Raw genomic sequence first — 15,386 nt, forward strand, 5'->3', positions numbered from 1 at the left:
GAAAATAGCGCCCCCCTATTGACAAAATTTTACCATAAATAGTACTGGTGGAATTATGTTACACATGCAGCAAAACAAAAATATATGGAAATGTCTGCTCTATCCAAAAATATAACCAACCGTTTCCAGCAATTCCGCAAAAATGGAAGAGGCAAGTGGAAGGGGGGAAAAGTAAGGAACTTGTCTGCCGGACCTGCATTAAAGACAAAAATTGTTTAAAGAACATTGTGATAAATAAAAAAGTATACCAGTTTAATTTAAGGACCAAAAAATGGAACCCTGTGCCTTTATAGATTGCAAAATAGTTGGGAAGAGATTTTCGCTTTACCGATTCCATGGCACATGATTTATGAGCTGATACACAAAACAATGCCGTATTCAAAAGTTAGAATTTCAGGGCCCTTGACCTTTTCCACATTTTGTTATGTTAGTCTTATTCTAAAATGGATGAGAATATTATATTTTTTTATCAATCTACACACAATACCCCGTAATGACAAAGCAAAAACAGGTTTTTAGACATTTTTGCAAATGTAAAAAATATATAATTATTATAACACTTATGTAAGTATTCAGACCCTTTACTCAGTACTTTGTTGAAGCACCTTTTGGCAGTGATTATAGCCTCGAGTCTTCTTGGGTATGACGCTACAAGCTTGGCACACTTGTATTTGGGGAGTTTCTCCCATCCCATTTTCAGGTCTCTCCAGACATTCAGAAATTTGTCCAGAAGCCACTCCTGCGTTGTCTTGGCTGTGTGGTTAGGGTCGTTGTCCTGTTGGATTGCTCAGGGTGGCCAGCTCTAAGAAGAGTTTTGGTGGTTCCAAACTTCTTCCATTTAAGAATGTTGGACGCCACTGTCAAATGTCAAATGTCAAATATATTTTGATTTGTCTAACACTTTTTTTGGTTACTACATGATTCCATATGTGTAATTTGATAGTTTTGATGTCTTTACTGATGTCCACCCTCGAAGACGGGCTTTTCAAAACATGGGCGGTACTAGTTTTCTACAGATTCACAGGAGCTTTGTTACCGTGCACTGTCTATCTGAGATTGCTTAATAATTGCAATGTCTCCTTCTAACGAGTCCTCTTTCCAAGAAGAGCTGGATGACTTTTAATTTTACAAAGGGACATACAATACTATTAATTTGAGCCGGAATACACTGAAGAAGAGTTCAGACAGCGAGAACAACAATTGCAAGACCAGCAAGCAGTGGCCACTGCAGCCACCCTCCTAATCCTGGGGAGCCACGGTCAGACTCTGACTGGTGGTGACTATGCAGGTGCTGTCCAGCCATGCCCGACAGAAGAGGAATGTCTGTGCTGCAACAGATTTGATTGCGGACAGTTCTTACTGGAGAGGGTCAATGAGGGTCCATGTATTGTGTGTGCGTGACAGACCAAAGTTCCGATGCACCTATGGATACAAGGGTGCTGGAGACGTTCTTCAGAACCTCCAAGATCAACTGGCGGCGGCAGCCTGGAGATCAGCTGGACCAGGAGAGCAAATGACAAAAAGTAAGATATTTTGCTGTCGGTAGCTAGCTATAAGCTGTCTTTTTACATGAGGCAGTGTTGTTCAGGACAGTATAATTTGGTCATCGATTCGGCCATAACAAGAGACTTGTAGTACCACCACTAGTACCGTTTTGTTATTCTCTCGCAGACAAAACCGCTTGCTGGCATGCAAATTCTTTTTGGAGTTTCTTCTACGTGGGGAGAAGCTAGGCAGAGGACGCAGAATCCCCCTTGCCTGGGTGTGTTGGACATTAGAGCAATTTCTCTCTCACACCATCAAAAATGTGTTGGATACAAAGAAAACTGATGACTCTCGAGTGGCACAGCGGTCTAAGGCACTGAATTTCAGTGCTAGAGGTGTCACTACAGACCCTGGTTCAATCCTGGGTTGTGTCACAACCGGCCGTGATCGGGAGTCCCATAGGGCGGCGCACAATTGGCCCAGCGCCGTTAGGGGTGGGTTTGGTCTGGGTTCGGCCGTCATTGTAAAATAAGAATTTGTTCTTAACTGACTTGCCTAGTTAAATAAAGACTCTCAAGAGATGTGAAAGGTCCCATAATCTCCACTTGTATCAAAGTGACGCCAAAGTGACGCCGAACACCTCGCTGCACCCCCCAAATTCACCATATGCAAGTATTCATTTTGCAGAACTGTAGTATCTATTATAGGCTTTAGTAGTATATTTTTATTCTGCTGTATATATGTCAGACATTGCCATAATTGTTCCTGTATACTGCTATGTAAACTCATCTCGGTTTCCAGAGCAAATAAACTTTGTCTTGATTACAAGCCATGTGTACTTATTTGCTATATTGACAGACTAATCTACTGTTTAATTGAAACATGTTTACTTGTCAACAAATGAATGTTAAAATGATACACCAACACCCTAAATCATTTGTTTTATCAGTAACCTCGTAGCTAGTTACTTCCAAATACATAACATGAATATCACAATGAATTGATCCAGAAGTAAAGGTCAACACTTTATTGGTTTCTGATCCATCTGGAATCATTTAGTCACTTGTCAGTACCCTTCTAAAAATATTATTTAAAACACCACTACATACATACAGTATGTACAAGAGCTACCAATATCTATACCACAATGCAGTTGCGAGCAATGTTTCTTCCCCCAAAAATTCAGCCCTGAAAAAATGTCAGGTCTGCTGAGCGCAAACTTGAATGTTGGGAAAATTCTGTAACTTCTGCCACGTTTAATGTCAACACTGAGGCTGTACCCGCTTTAAGTTATTTATACAAGTGGACAAGTAGGCTACTGTGGCTATTTGATCATAATGCAGCTCTATCAGTGGTCTACCATCAAAAACAATGGAGAAAATGCATGCCATAACTTTTTAACATGGATATAGCTGCTCTATCATCAGCCTACAGCAGCAGCCAATGTGTGGTGTTCAATGTAGACCTACATTCTGTGAAACTTTTAAAAAATATATGCAGGGCTGATTGGAGACAGGAACAGGAATTCTTAATAGGGGGGGTTTAATACTCCACCCAAAATATACAACATGACTTGAAAAGGCATGGGGACGAAGCCCAAAACAAACATGCATACAAAAACACAGGGGTGTAAACCAAACAAAAGAGTGAGGTAAAATCTCTAAATACACGGGACGAGACCTGGAATACACTACACGGGACCCGTAATAACAAGTACACAATACACGCAGCACGAAAGCCGAAACCACAAAGCACATGTACTCACAAGACCAACGGACATGGGAACAATAACTGACCAAGACAATGGTGAACAGAGAGCACATGTATACAATTACTAATCAGGGGAATTTGGAATCAGGTGTGAATAATGAGACAGTTCAGTGATGCCTAAAGGCAGGTGACGTAGACCTCCGGAACTGGTGCGCGGAATGAGCAGGAGTACCGGGGGAATCTGTGACAAGGGCTTCACATTAACCTGTTTATCCACTTGTCCTTCAGACAAGGAGGTGGCTGAAAATGTGAAACCACTTTACAAAACAACTTTCATTATTCCCATACCATTATTACAGAGAATCAGACAAATTATGCTACCCTCTGCCTATTGGCTACAACACAAATAACAACACTGCCCCTGTAAGGTAGGGAAAAAATGCTCTTTACCTGACTCGCCTTTCAAAGATGAAATGCTCACGTTTTGTGCTCTTGTAGGAAGCAACCACTCCCCCACTGCTGACTAGAAAGGAGCTAGAACTGGGCTAATAACCCACTTACTAGCAAAGAATATGAACAAATGTGCACGTGTCTACATGCAGCTCTCGCTTTGATCTCAAAACAAGCGCATCTACTCACTACCACTCATGCTGTAAACACAGTCTGATTGGTTATGGTCTGTAGAGTAGGGGCTGAGTCATGCCTGTCAATGCAATAGAATCCTACTCCATTGCGTTCTGCCTACAAGAAAATATCTTGCATAGCTGGTTTAGCATTCTAAGTCTTGCATAGTTCATTTTGTTTCGGTGTGTTGCATTGAAAGTGGCTAATATTGGTTGGCAATTGCCACAGTAGAGGGAAACGCTGACAGTGTTAACTAAAGGGGAAAACTAGAAAGTTGAGTGAAGTTCAATCTCGTGCTTCTCTGAGGGGTGATATTTCTTCTGTGTGGCAGTCCTGGGGGACCTGCACGTGCACAGCTTAGAGGAAACATTGTTTGTGAATATACTAGGCATTCTATATTCTACTGAAACATCAGTCTAACTGAATATGGATGTTGTGTTGGCTGAATGTTCCAGTCAGGGTCCTGAATATTCTTCAGCTGGTGAACCTCATCTTGTGTTGGGCAATGGCAGCTGGTTTAGCAGGCATTGGCACTGTGGCGATGTTGGCAAGGATGTTGGGTTTGGGAAGCTGTGCCTCTCAAGCCTCTCCCTAAAGCGGACGGTTCTGGGCTGGTACACTTTCTTCACCACCCACTGCTTTGACCTCTTGCAAAAGATTTGTTAGTACTGAAAGTCTCCTGGAAAGACATGAAGACAGATCATGAGGAATTGTAACCATACAAGAAACGACATAAATCTGTAAACAATAAAGGGTACTGTAAACTGGTATGTGTTTTGCTACACTCTTAGTCAATAATGTGGCATTAAGATGGGCTGTTAGCAAATGTGTGAAAAGTTTAAGGGGCGCTTGACCTGTAGACAGTCTAGTCGTGTATTGTTTTGTATGATCACCTACAGCGCTGTTGCGTAGACAAGCACTGCCAACAACAGAGTGAATAGGCTAGAAGAGCATATTAACAGCCCCTCTCCCCATTCGTGAGAGATCCGTTGTCAAGCATTTGTCCAACACATTTGCCGAGAGGTCTACAAACACAACTGAGTCCATGGACAGCTACTTCTTCTTGACAAGGTCATCATCGGATAGGTCAGGGTGTTGACAGTGGACTTCCTCCCCCTCCTCTTTCCAGCTGTGTGTGTCACAGATGTGCATGACAGTTACAGAGGCATAAATATTATACCCCCCCCCCCAAAAAAAAAAAAATCCTAACCTCCCCTGTTATTTTCTGCCAGCCACTGTTGGCCTTGAGGAATATCTCCGGCAGGTAACCGATGAAATGTTACCCCAGCAGCCTGTGCTTGCTTGTAGTTCGCACATCCAGGTACTGGGCACCACACCGTGACTCAACTTTACAGTTGTTGTCGACCCCAAAATAAAATGAAATAGTTATTTGTAATCTGATGTTCTATGAACGAGTGGCTGGTCCAGTGAGTAATGTTAGCTACCTGTTGACGCCTATTCTCAACTGGATCCACCTCGACAGGGGTGGTACCACATCCTGAAATCGCTTTGAATTAGCTTACTAAAACGTGCCAGAGACGGGCATCTTCATCACATTCACTCTGTAATACAATACCGTTATGAGTTCATGTGAAACACCATTTGAAATATCTGCAAGATGGAGGAGCTACAACACAAAACTGCATCACTGATCCAATAAACACTTTTTAATATAATTTTGTTATCAGGTAAGCACTTGTGTGACAATTATATAACATAGTACAAAACACATGTCACAACATGAATAATACTGTAAGTATACACATAAAAATAAACAGAAATGATCAAGAAATTGGTATAATGACAAAGAGGAGTCTTCTTTCCATCAACAGTAGCAGCACATTTCAAGACAGCCTGCCTCCATTGTGCAATGGTGGTAAACTACTTATGCTGCCAGTGGTGGCAGTTGACCCACATACTGGTGGGGTGTAATTTTGTTATAAAGCATGGTTCCTATTTCTCACTGAGACAGAAATTGTTCCTTTTATAAATATATGCAGCCTTATCAGAGAAACAGGTGAAGATCAGTGGGAGAGCACACAGCATGGCATAGCCTGGATCTATTGACAATTACTTTGTTCTGAAGAAGGTTGCATATACTAATATTAATACACATGTGTAACCAATGTGAAATGGCTAGCTAGTTAGCGGGGTGCGCGCTAATAGCGTTTCAATCGGTGACGTCACTCGCTCTGAGACCTTGAAGTAGTTGTTCCCCTTGCTCTGCAAGGGCCACGGCTTTTGTGGAGCGATGAGTAACGATGCTTTGAGGGTGGCTGTTGTCGATGTGTGCAGAGGGTCCCTGGTTCTAGCCCAGGTAGAGGCGAGGAGAGGGACGGAAGCTATACTGTTACACATGTGTGAATTGGAAATGTGTTTTTTGCATATCCCAACTCTTCCTTAAATACACTAGGAGAGTGGTGTCACAGCCAGGGTCTGCCATTATCAACCGCGACCCTGGGGTGAACTCTCCCTTTTATCCTGTAGACTCTTGGATTTAAAATCAAACAATGACAATTTGGTTAAAGTGCAGACTGTCATCTTTAATTTTATTTTTATTATTTTTATTACAGCTCTTTTTGTACATAGTCCCCCTTATTTTAGGAGACCAAAATTATTGGGACATATTCACTTATATGGGTATTAAATTAGGAAAAAGTTAACCATTTGGTCCCATAATCATAGCACGCAATGACTACAAGCTTGTGCCTTTACAAATTTGTTGCATGCATTTGCTGTTTGTTCTGGTTGTGTTTCAGATTATTTTATGCCCAATATAAATTAATGGTCAATAATGTTATAATATTGTGTCATTTTGGAGTCACTTTTATTGTGAATAATATGTTTCTAAACAATTCTACATTAATGTGGATGCTACCATGATTATGGATAAACCTGAATTAATCGTGAATAATGATGAGTGAGAAAGTTACAGATGCATACATATTCAAGACATGCTAACCTCTCACCATTACATGCTAACCTCTCTACATTATGCCTAACGTTCAAGCACATCTTATTCAACCCCTTTGTTATGGCAAGCCTAAATAGGTTCAGGAGTAAAAATGTGCTTAATTTAACAAGTCACATGATAAGTTACGTGGACTCACTCTGTGTGCAATAATAGTGTTTAACATATTTTTATCTCTGTACCCCACACATACAACTATCTGTAAGGACCCTCAGCCGAGAAGTGAATTTCAAACAGATTTAACCTGTCACTCCCTGACCTTAGAGAGCCTTTTTATGTCTCTATTTGGTTTGGTCAGGGTGTGATTTGGGGTGGGCATTCTACATTTTGTTTTCTATGATTTTGTGTTTCTATGTTTTGGCCGGGTATGGTTCTCAATCAGGGACAGCTGTCTATCGTTGTCTCTGATTGGGAACCATACTTAGGTTGCCCTTTTTCCCTCCTTTCGTTGTGGGTAGTTCACTTTGTTTGTGACACTAATGCCCTGTAAGCTTCACGGTTGTTTTTCATTTGTTGTTTTGTTGGCGACATTTTGAAATAAAAAAGGAAAATGTACGCTCACCACGCTGCACCTTGGTCTTCTTCCAGCAACGACCGTGACACAACCACAAAGAACAGGGAGGTTTCCAGTGCCTCGCGAAGAAGAGCACCTATTGGTCGATGAGTAAAAATAAAAAAGCAGACATAGAAAATCCCTTTTAGCATGGTGAAGTTATTAATTATAGTTTGGATGGTGTATCAATACACCCAGTCACTGCAAAGATACAGACGTCCTTTCTAACTCAGTTGCCGCAGAGGAAGGAAACCACTCAGGGATTTCACCATGAGGCCTAGCGGTGGTGTAGCGGTGGTAAGGAAAAGAAAGCTCTGCAGTTGGGACATCTTTATGTAGGCCCTAACAGTTTTTCACCGTTATAGTGCAATTAATGTATTGTTTAGTGTTGTGTTGTTTTGTGTAGTGGCTTTGCCGGCTTGCATTTTTAGAAAATTTGGGGGGAGCTTTCACCATCAACATTTACATGCTAAAATTGCCACTGGTGGGAGGACAGATTGGGCCCTTCATGACCAGGGTTTTAGATTATGGGCTTCCAAAAATGTTTCTTATAAACTATTTTTGCTGATGATTACTCAGTGTTTTGGAAATATTTATATTCAGTCACAGTTGTCAAGTTATATATCGAAATATGGATTGATACAATTTTAAAAAGTTGGTGTCAGATTGACTAAGCATCTGCAGGGGTGCTAAGTTTGCAGTGGTTATAATGAAGAAGAGAGAACCAATAAAGCTGAAATCCGCTAAGGGGGAAAACAGTGCCACTGTTCGCCCGAGCACCTTTGTTATTGTTTTTGTTTTGTTGCTGAAATGGAGGAGAGGAGCATCCAGCAGTGTGGTAAAAAAAAGTTGCAGTACATATTCTGCTGTTCTATCACGCGTGCAATGATGTCTGAGGGACAAAAAAACTATGTTCATTGTTTGTTGATATTATATCCCAAACAGACTTGTTAGTTTCACCAACTACAGATTTCAGCTTAAAAATGGAAGAACCTACAGTAACATAAATGTTCAGAGAATGATGATACATTGGTTTAAAGTGATAATAATGATAATGTCATGTTGTTTGTTTAGTTTGCTTAAAGTTGCTCTGAAAATAACACATGTAAGCTTTGCATATACTGTAGGTGCGATCTCTTGGTAGATCTTGCATGTGATTTAGGGCTGTATTCCGACCTGATAGACATACTGGTGTATCGGCCATTGCTTTAACAAGACCTTCCTGGGATTAGTGAAGTTATACTACTTCTACACTATTATTGAGTCTGAATATGGCCTTTAATCACTTACATTGAAAATGTACAATATTGAGTGATATTGATGGATGTAATAATATAGTGATTATAATTATATCTGATTATAAGTATGCTACACTTGGTCATCCATTAATGTACATCTCAAGTGTTTTGAGCAGTAAGTGATACCAATTTTATCAAATAATTTCGCCATTTTCTAATTATAATTTTTTTGTGCGTGATCAGGAAAGGAATTCAGATCGATAGTCCCTGGGGTTATGATCACAGGGATCAGCCACCCAGACTTCCTCCTGCAAGCTGTCACGTTCTGACCATTGTTCTTTTCTGTTTTCGTTGTTTTAGTGTTGGTCAGGACGTGAGCTGAGTGGGCATTCTATGTTGTCTGTTTCTGTGTGGGGTTTCTTGTTTGGCCTGATATGGTTCTCAATCAGAGACAGGTGTTTTGCGTTGTCTCTGATTGGGAACCATATTTAGGTAGCCTGTTTTGTAGTGTGTTTTGTGGGTGATTGTTCCTGTTCGTGTGTTCATGTTTTGTCTGTGTTCACTAGTTCGGGACTGTAGCTTCGTTGGTTTTCGTCTGTTTATTGTTTTGTTCTATATTGAGAAGTATTCAAATAAATATGGATACGTACCACGCTGAGCATTGGTCCTCCTCTCCTTCCACCGACGAAAGCCGTTACAGAATCACCCACCAACCAAGGACCAAGCAGCGTGGTAATGGGCAAGAGTAGGAGAGACAACGAGGTCAGGATTTCTGGACATGGGAGGAAATACTGGACGGAAAGGGACCATGGAAACAGGCTGGTGAGTATCGCCGCCCCAAAGCTGAGCTGTAGGCAGCGAAAGCGGAGAGGCGGCGGTATGAGGAGGCTGCACGTAAGCGCGGCTGGAAGCCAGAGAGGCAGCCCCAAAATAATTATTGGGGGGGGCACACGGCGAGTGGTGTTAAGCCAGGTAGGAGACCTGAGCCAACTCCCCGTGCCTACCGTGGAGAGAGAGATCGACCGGGCAGGCACCGTGTTATGCAGAGATGCGCACGGTGTCCCCGGTGTTGTGCATAGCCCGGTGCGGTACATTCCAGCTCCTCGTATCGGCCAGGATAGGGTGGGCATCGAGCCAGGTGCCATGAAACCGGCTCTATGCATCTGGTCACCAGTGCGTCTCCTTGGGCCGGGGTACATGGCACCAGCCCTACGTATGGTGTCTCCCATACGTGTACATAGCCCAGTGATGCTTATTCCACCTCGCCGCACTGGCATGGCCACGGGGAGTATTCAGCCAGGTAAGGTTGGGCAGGCTCGGTGCTCGAGACCTGTAGTGCACCTCCACGGTTCGGTCTATCCGGTGCCTTCTCCACGCACCAGTCCGCCTGTGACAGGCCCTCGCACCAGCCCAGTACCACCAGTGCCAACACCACGCACCAGGCTTCATGTGCGTCTCCAGAGTCCAGTACGCCCTGTTCCTCCTCCCCGCACTAGCCTTGAGGTGCGTGTCACCAGCCCGGTACCACCAGTTCCGGCACCACGCACCAGGCCTAATGTGTGCCTCCAGGGTCCAGTATGCCCTGTTCCTGCTTCCCGCACTCGCCCAGAGGTGCGTGTCCCCAGCCCGGTACCACCAGTTCCGGCACCACGCACCAGGTCAACTGTGCGCCTCAGCAGGCCAGAGTCTGCCGTCTGCCCAGCGTCGCCTGCGCTGCCCGTCTGCCCAGCGCCGTATGAGCTGCCCGTCTGCCCAGCGCCATCTGAGCCGTCCCTCTGGGCGAGTGCCATCTGAGCCGCCCGTCTGTCCAGCGCCATCTGAGCCGCCCGTCTGTCCTGAGCCGCTAGAGCCGTCCGTCAGTCAGGAGCCGCCAGAGCCGTCCTTCAGTCAGGAGCCGCCAGAGCCGTCCGCCAGTCAGGAGCCGCCAGAGCCTCCCGCCAGTCAGGAGCCGCCAGAGCCGCCCGCCAGTCAGGAGCCGCCAGAGCCGCCCGCCAGTCAGGAGCCGCCAGAGCCGCCCGCCAGTCAGGAGCTGTCAGAGCCGCCCTTCAGTCCGGAGCTGCCCTTCAGTCCGGAGCTGCCCTTCAGTCATGAGCTGCCCTTCAGTCATGAGCTGCCCTTCAGTCATGAGCTGCCCTTCAGAGCTGCCCTTCAGTCCGGAGCTGCCGTTCAGTCATGAGCTGCCCTTCAGTCATGAGCTGCCCTTCAGTCATGAGCTGCCCTTCAGTCATGAGCTGCCCTTCAGTCATGAGCTGCCCTTCAGTCATGAGCTGCCCTTCAGTCATGAGCTGCCCTTCAGTCATGAGCTACCCCTCAGTCATGAGCTACCCCTCAGTCATGAGCTACCCCTCAGTCATGAGCTACCCCTCAGTCCTGAGCTACCCCTCAGTCCTGAGCTGCCCCTCAGTCCGGAGCTGCTTCTTCAGTCCAGAGGCGTTTTTCAGTCCAGAAGTGTCCCTCAGTCCTGTGGGCTAATTTACATTTACATTTACATTACATTTAAGTCATTTAGCAGACGCTCTTATCCAGAGCGACTTACAAATTGGTGCATTCACCTTATGATATCCAGTGGAACAACCACTTTACAATAGTGCATCTAACTCTTTTAAGGGGGGGGGTTAGAAGGATTACTTTATCCTATCCTAGGTATTCCTTAAAGAGGTGGGGTTTCAGGTGTCTCCGGAAGGTGGTGATTGACTCCGCTGACCTGGCGTCGTGAGGGAGTTTGTTCCACCATTGGGGTGCCAGAGCAGCGAACAGTTTTGACTGGGCTGAGCGGGAACTGTACTTCCTCAGAGGTAGGGAGGCGAGCAGGCCAGAGGTGGATGAACGCAGTGCCCTTGTTTGGGTGTAGGGCCTGATCAGAGCCTGAAGGTACGGAGGTGCCGTTCCCCTCACAGCTCCGTAGGCAAGCACCATGGTCTTGTAGCGGATGCGAGCTTCAACTGGAAGCCAGTGGAGAGAGCGGAGGAGCGGGGTGACGTGAGAGAACTTGGGAAAGTTGAACACCAGACGGGCTGCGGCGTTCTGGATGAGTTGTAGGGGTTTAATGGCACAGGCAGGGAGCCCAGCCAACAGCGAGTTGCAGTAATCCAGACGGGAGATGACAAGTGCCTGGATTAGGACCTGCGCCGCTTCCTGCGTGAGGCAGGGTCGTACTCTGCGAATGTTGTAGAGCATGAACCTACAGGAACGGGTCACCGCCTTGATGTTAGTTGAGAACGACAGGGTGTTGTCCAGGATCACGCCAAGGTTCTTAGCACTCTGGGAGGAGGACACAATGGAGTTGTCAACCGTGATGGCGAGATCATGGAACGGGCAGTCCTTCCCCGGGAGGAAGAGCAGCTCCGTCTTGCCGAGGTTCAGCTTGAGGTGGTGATCCGTCATCCACACTGATATGTCTGCCAGACATGCAGAGATGCGATTCACCACCTGGTTATCAGAGGGGGGAAAGGAGAAGATTAATTGTGTGTCGTCTGCATAGCAATGATAGGAGAGACCATGTGAGGATATGACAGAGCCAAGTGACTTGGTGTATAGCGAGAATAGGAGAGGGCCTAGAACAGAGCCCTGGGGGACACCAGTGGTGAGAGCACGTGGTGCGGAGACAGATTCTCGCCACGCCACCTGGTAGGAGCGACCTGTCAGGTAGGACGCAATCCAAGCGTGGGCCGCGCCGGAGATGCCCAGCTCGGAGAGGGTGGAGAGGAGGATCTGATGGTTCACAGTATCAAAGGCAGCCGATAGGTCTAGAAGGATGAGAGCAGAGGAGAGAGAGTTAGCTTTAGCAGTGCGGAGCGCCTCCGTGACACAGAGAAGAGCAGTCTCAGTTGAATGACTAGTCTTGAAACCTGACTGATTTGGATCAAGAAGGTCATTCTGAGAGAGATAGCAGGAGAGCTGGCCAAGGACGGCACGTTCAAGAGTTTTGGAGAGAAAAGAAAGAAGGGATACTGGTCTGTAGTTGTTGACATCGGAGAGATCGAGTGTAGGTTTTTTCAGAAGGGGTGCAACTCTCGCTCTCTTGAAGACGGAAGGGACGTAGCCAGCGGTCAAGGATGAGTTGATGAGCGAGGTGAGGTAAGGGAGAAGGTCTCCGGAAATGGTCTGGAGAAGAGAGGAGGGGATAGGGTCAAGCGGGCAGGTTGTTGGGCGGCCGGCCGTCACAAGACGCGAGATTTCATCTGGAGAGAGAGGGGAGAAAGAGGTCAAAGCACAGGGTAGGGCAGTGTGAGCAGAACCAGCGGTGTCGTTTGACTTAGCAAACGAGGATCGGATGTCGTCGACCTTCTTTTCAAAATGGTTGACGAAGTCATCAGCAGAGAGGGAGGAGGGGGGAGGAGGGGGAGGAGGATTCAGGAGGGAGGAGAAGGTGGCAAAGAGCTTCCTAGGGTTAGAGGCAGATGCTTGGAATTTAGAGTGGTAGAAATTGGCTTTAGCAGCAGAGACAGAAGAGGAGAATGTAGAGAGGAGGGAGTGAAAGGATGCCAGGTCCGCAGGGAGGCGAGTTTTCCTCTATTTCCGCTCGGCTGCCCGGAGCCCTGTTCTGTGAGCTCGCAATGAGTCATCGAGCCACGGAGCAGGAGGGGAGGACCGAGCCGGCCTGGAGGATAGGGGACATAGAGAGTCAAAGGATGCAGAAAGGGAGGAGAGGAGGGTTGAGGAGGCAGAATCAGGAGATAGGTTGGAGAAGGTTTGAGCAGAGGGAAGAGATGATAGGATGGAAGAGGAGAGAGTAGCGGGGGAGAGAGAGCGAAGGTTGGGACGGCGCGATACCATCCGAGTAGGGGCAGTGTGGGAAGTGTTGGATGAGAGCGAGAGGGAAAAGGATACAAGGTAGTGGTCGGAGACTTGGAGGGGAGTTGCAATGAGATTAGTGGAAGAACAGCATCTAGTAAAGATGAGGTCAAGCGTATTGCCTGCCTTGTGAGTAGGGGGGGAAGGTGAGAGGGTGAGGTCAAAAGAGGAGAGGAGTGGAAAGAAGGAGGCAGAGAGGAATGAGTCAAAGGTAGACGTGGGGAGGTTAAAGTCACCCAGAACTGTGAGAGGTGAGCCATCCTCAGGAAAGGAACTTATCAGGGCGTCAAGCTCATTGATGAACTCTCCAAGGGAACCTGGAGGGCGATAAATGATAAGGATGTTAAGCTTGAAAGGGCTGGTAACTGTGACAGCATGGAATTCAAAGGAGGCGATAGACAGATGGGTCAGGGGAGAAAGCGAGAATGTCCACTTGGGAGAGATGAGGATCCCAGTGCCACCACCCCGCTGACCAGAAGCTCTCGGGGTGTGCGAGAACACGTGGGCAGACGAGGAGAGAGCAGTAGGAGTAGCAGTGTTATCAGTGGTAATCCATGTTTCCGTCAGTGCCAAGAAGTCGAGGGACTGGAGGGAAGCATAGGCTGAGATGAACTCTGCCTTGTTGGCCGCAGATCGGCAGTTCCAGAGGCTGCCTGAGACCTGGAACTCCACGTGGGTCGTGCGCGCTGGGACCACCAGGTTAGAGTAGCAGCGGCCACGCGGTGTGAAGCGTTTGTATGGTCTGTGCAGAGAGGAGAGAACAGGGATAGACAGACACATAGTTGACAGGCTACTGGCAATGGTCAATTTAGTAGGGTTCCCAGGCCAGGGTCGGCGGCGAGGGTCGCCGCTTGAAGGAGGACACTAAAGCGGACAAAGACTATGGTGGAGTGGGGTCCACGTCCTGCGCCAGAGCCTCCACCGCGGACAGATGCCCACTCAGACCCTCCCCTATAGGTTTAGGTTTTGCGGCCGGAGTCCGCACCTTGAGGGGGGGGGGGGGGGGGGTACTGTCACGTTCTGACCATTGTTCTTTTGTTTTTTCGTTGTTTTAGTGTTGGTCAGGACGTGAGCTGAGTGGGCATTCTATGTTGTCTGTTTCTATGTGGGGTTTCTTGTTTGGCCTGATATGGTTCTCAATCAGAGACAGGTGTTTTGCGTTGTCTCTGATTGGGAACCATATTTAGGTAGCCCGTTTTGTAGTGTGTTTTGTGGGTGATTGTTCCTGTTCGTGTGTTCATGTTTTGTCTGTGTTCACTAGTTCGGGACTGTAGCTTCGTTGGTTTTCGTCTGTTTATTGTTTTGTTCTATATGGAGAAGTATTCAAATAAATATGGATACGTACCACGCTGCGCATTGGTCCTCCTCTCCTTCCACCGACGAAAGCCGTTACACAAGCCCATTGTTTTGACTAGTCAGGTGGGTAAGAAACAGTTTATCATGTAATATCCTGTAGAGCTAGCACTGTTTTCCTATTATCAAAAATGGAACCCAGTTGCTGGAGAGGAAAGATCCCACTCAGGGATTTCATCATGAGGTCAATGGTCACTTTAAAACAGTTACAGAGTTTAATGACTGTGATAAGAGAAAACTCAGGATGGATCAACAACATTGTAGTTACTCCACAATACTAACCTAATTGACAGAGTGAACAGAAGGAAGCCTGTACAGAATACAAATATTACAAAGCATGCATCCTGTTTGCCAGAGGTGTACGATGCCCACGGCATAAACCCGAGGGGGGCGCCAACCCGGACAGGAAGATCACATCAGTGTCTCAACCCACTCAAGTGACGCACCCCTCCTAGGCACGGCATGGAAGAGCACCAGTAAGCCAGTGACTCAGCCCCCGTAATAGGGTTAGAGGCAGAGAATCCCAGTGGAGAGAGGGGAACCGGCCAGGCAGAGATAGCAAGGGTGGTTCATCGCTCCAGTGTCTTTCCGTTCACCTTCACACCCCTGGGCCAGACCACACTCAATCATAGGACCTACTGAAGAGATGAGTCTTCAA

The sequence above is a fragment of the Salvelinus alpinus genome, chromosome 12 (assembly GCF_045679555.1).
Source record: "Salvelinus alpinus chromosome 12, SLU_Salpinus.1, whole genome shotgun sequence".
Taxonomy (NCBI): Eukaryota; Metazoa; Chordata; class Actinopteri; order Salmoniformes; family Salmonidae; genus Salvelinus; species Salvelinus alpinus.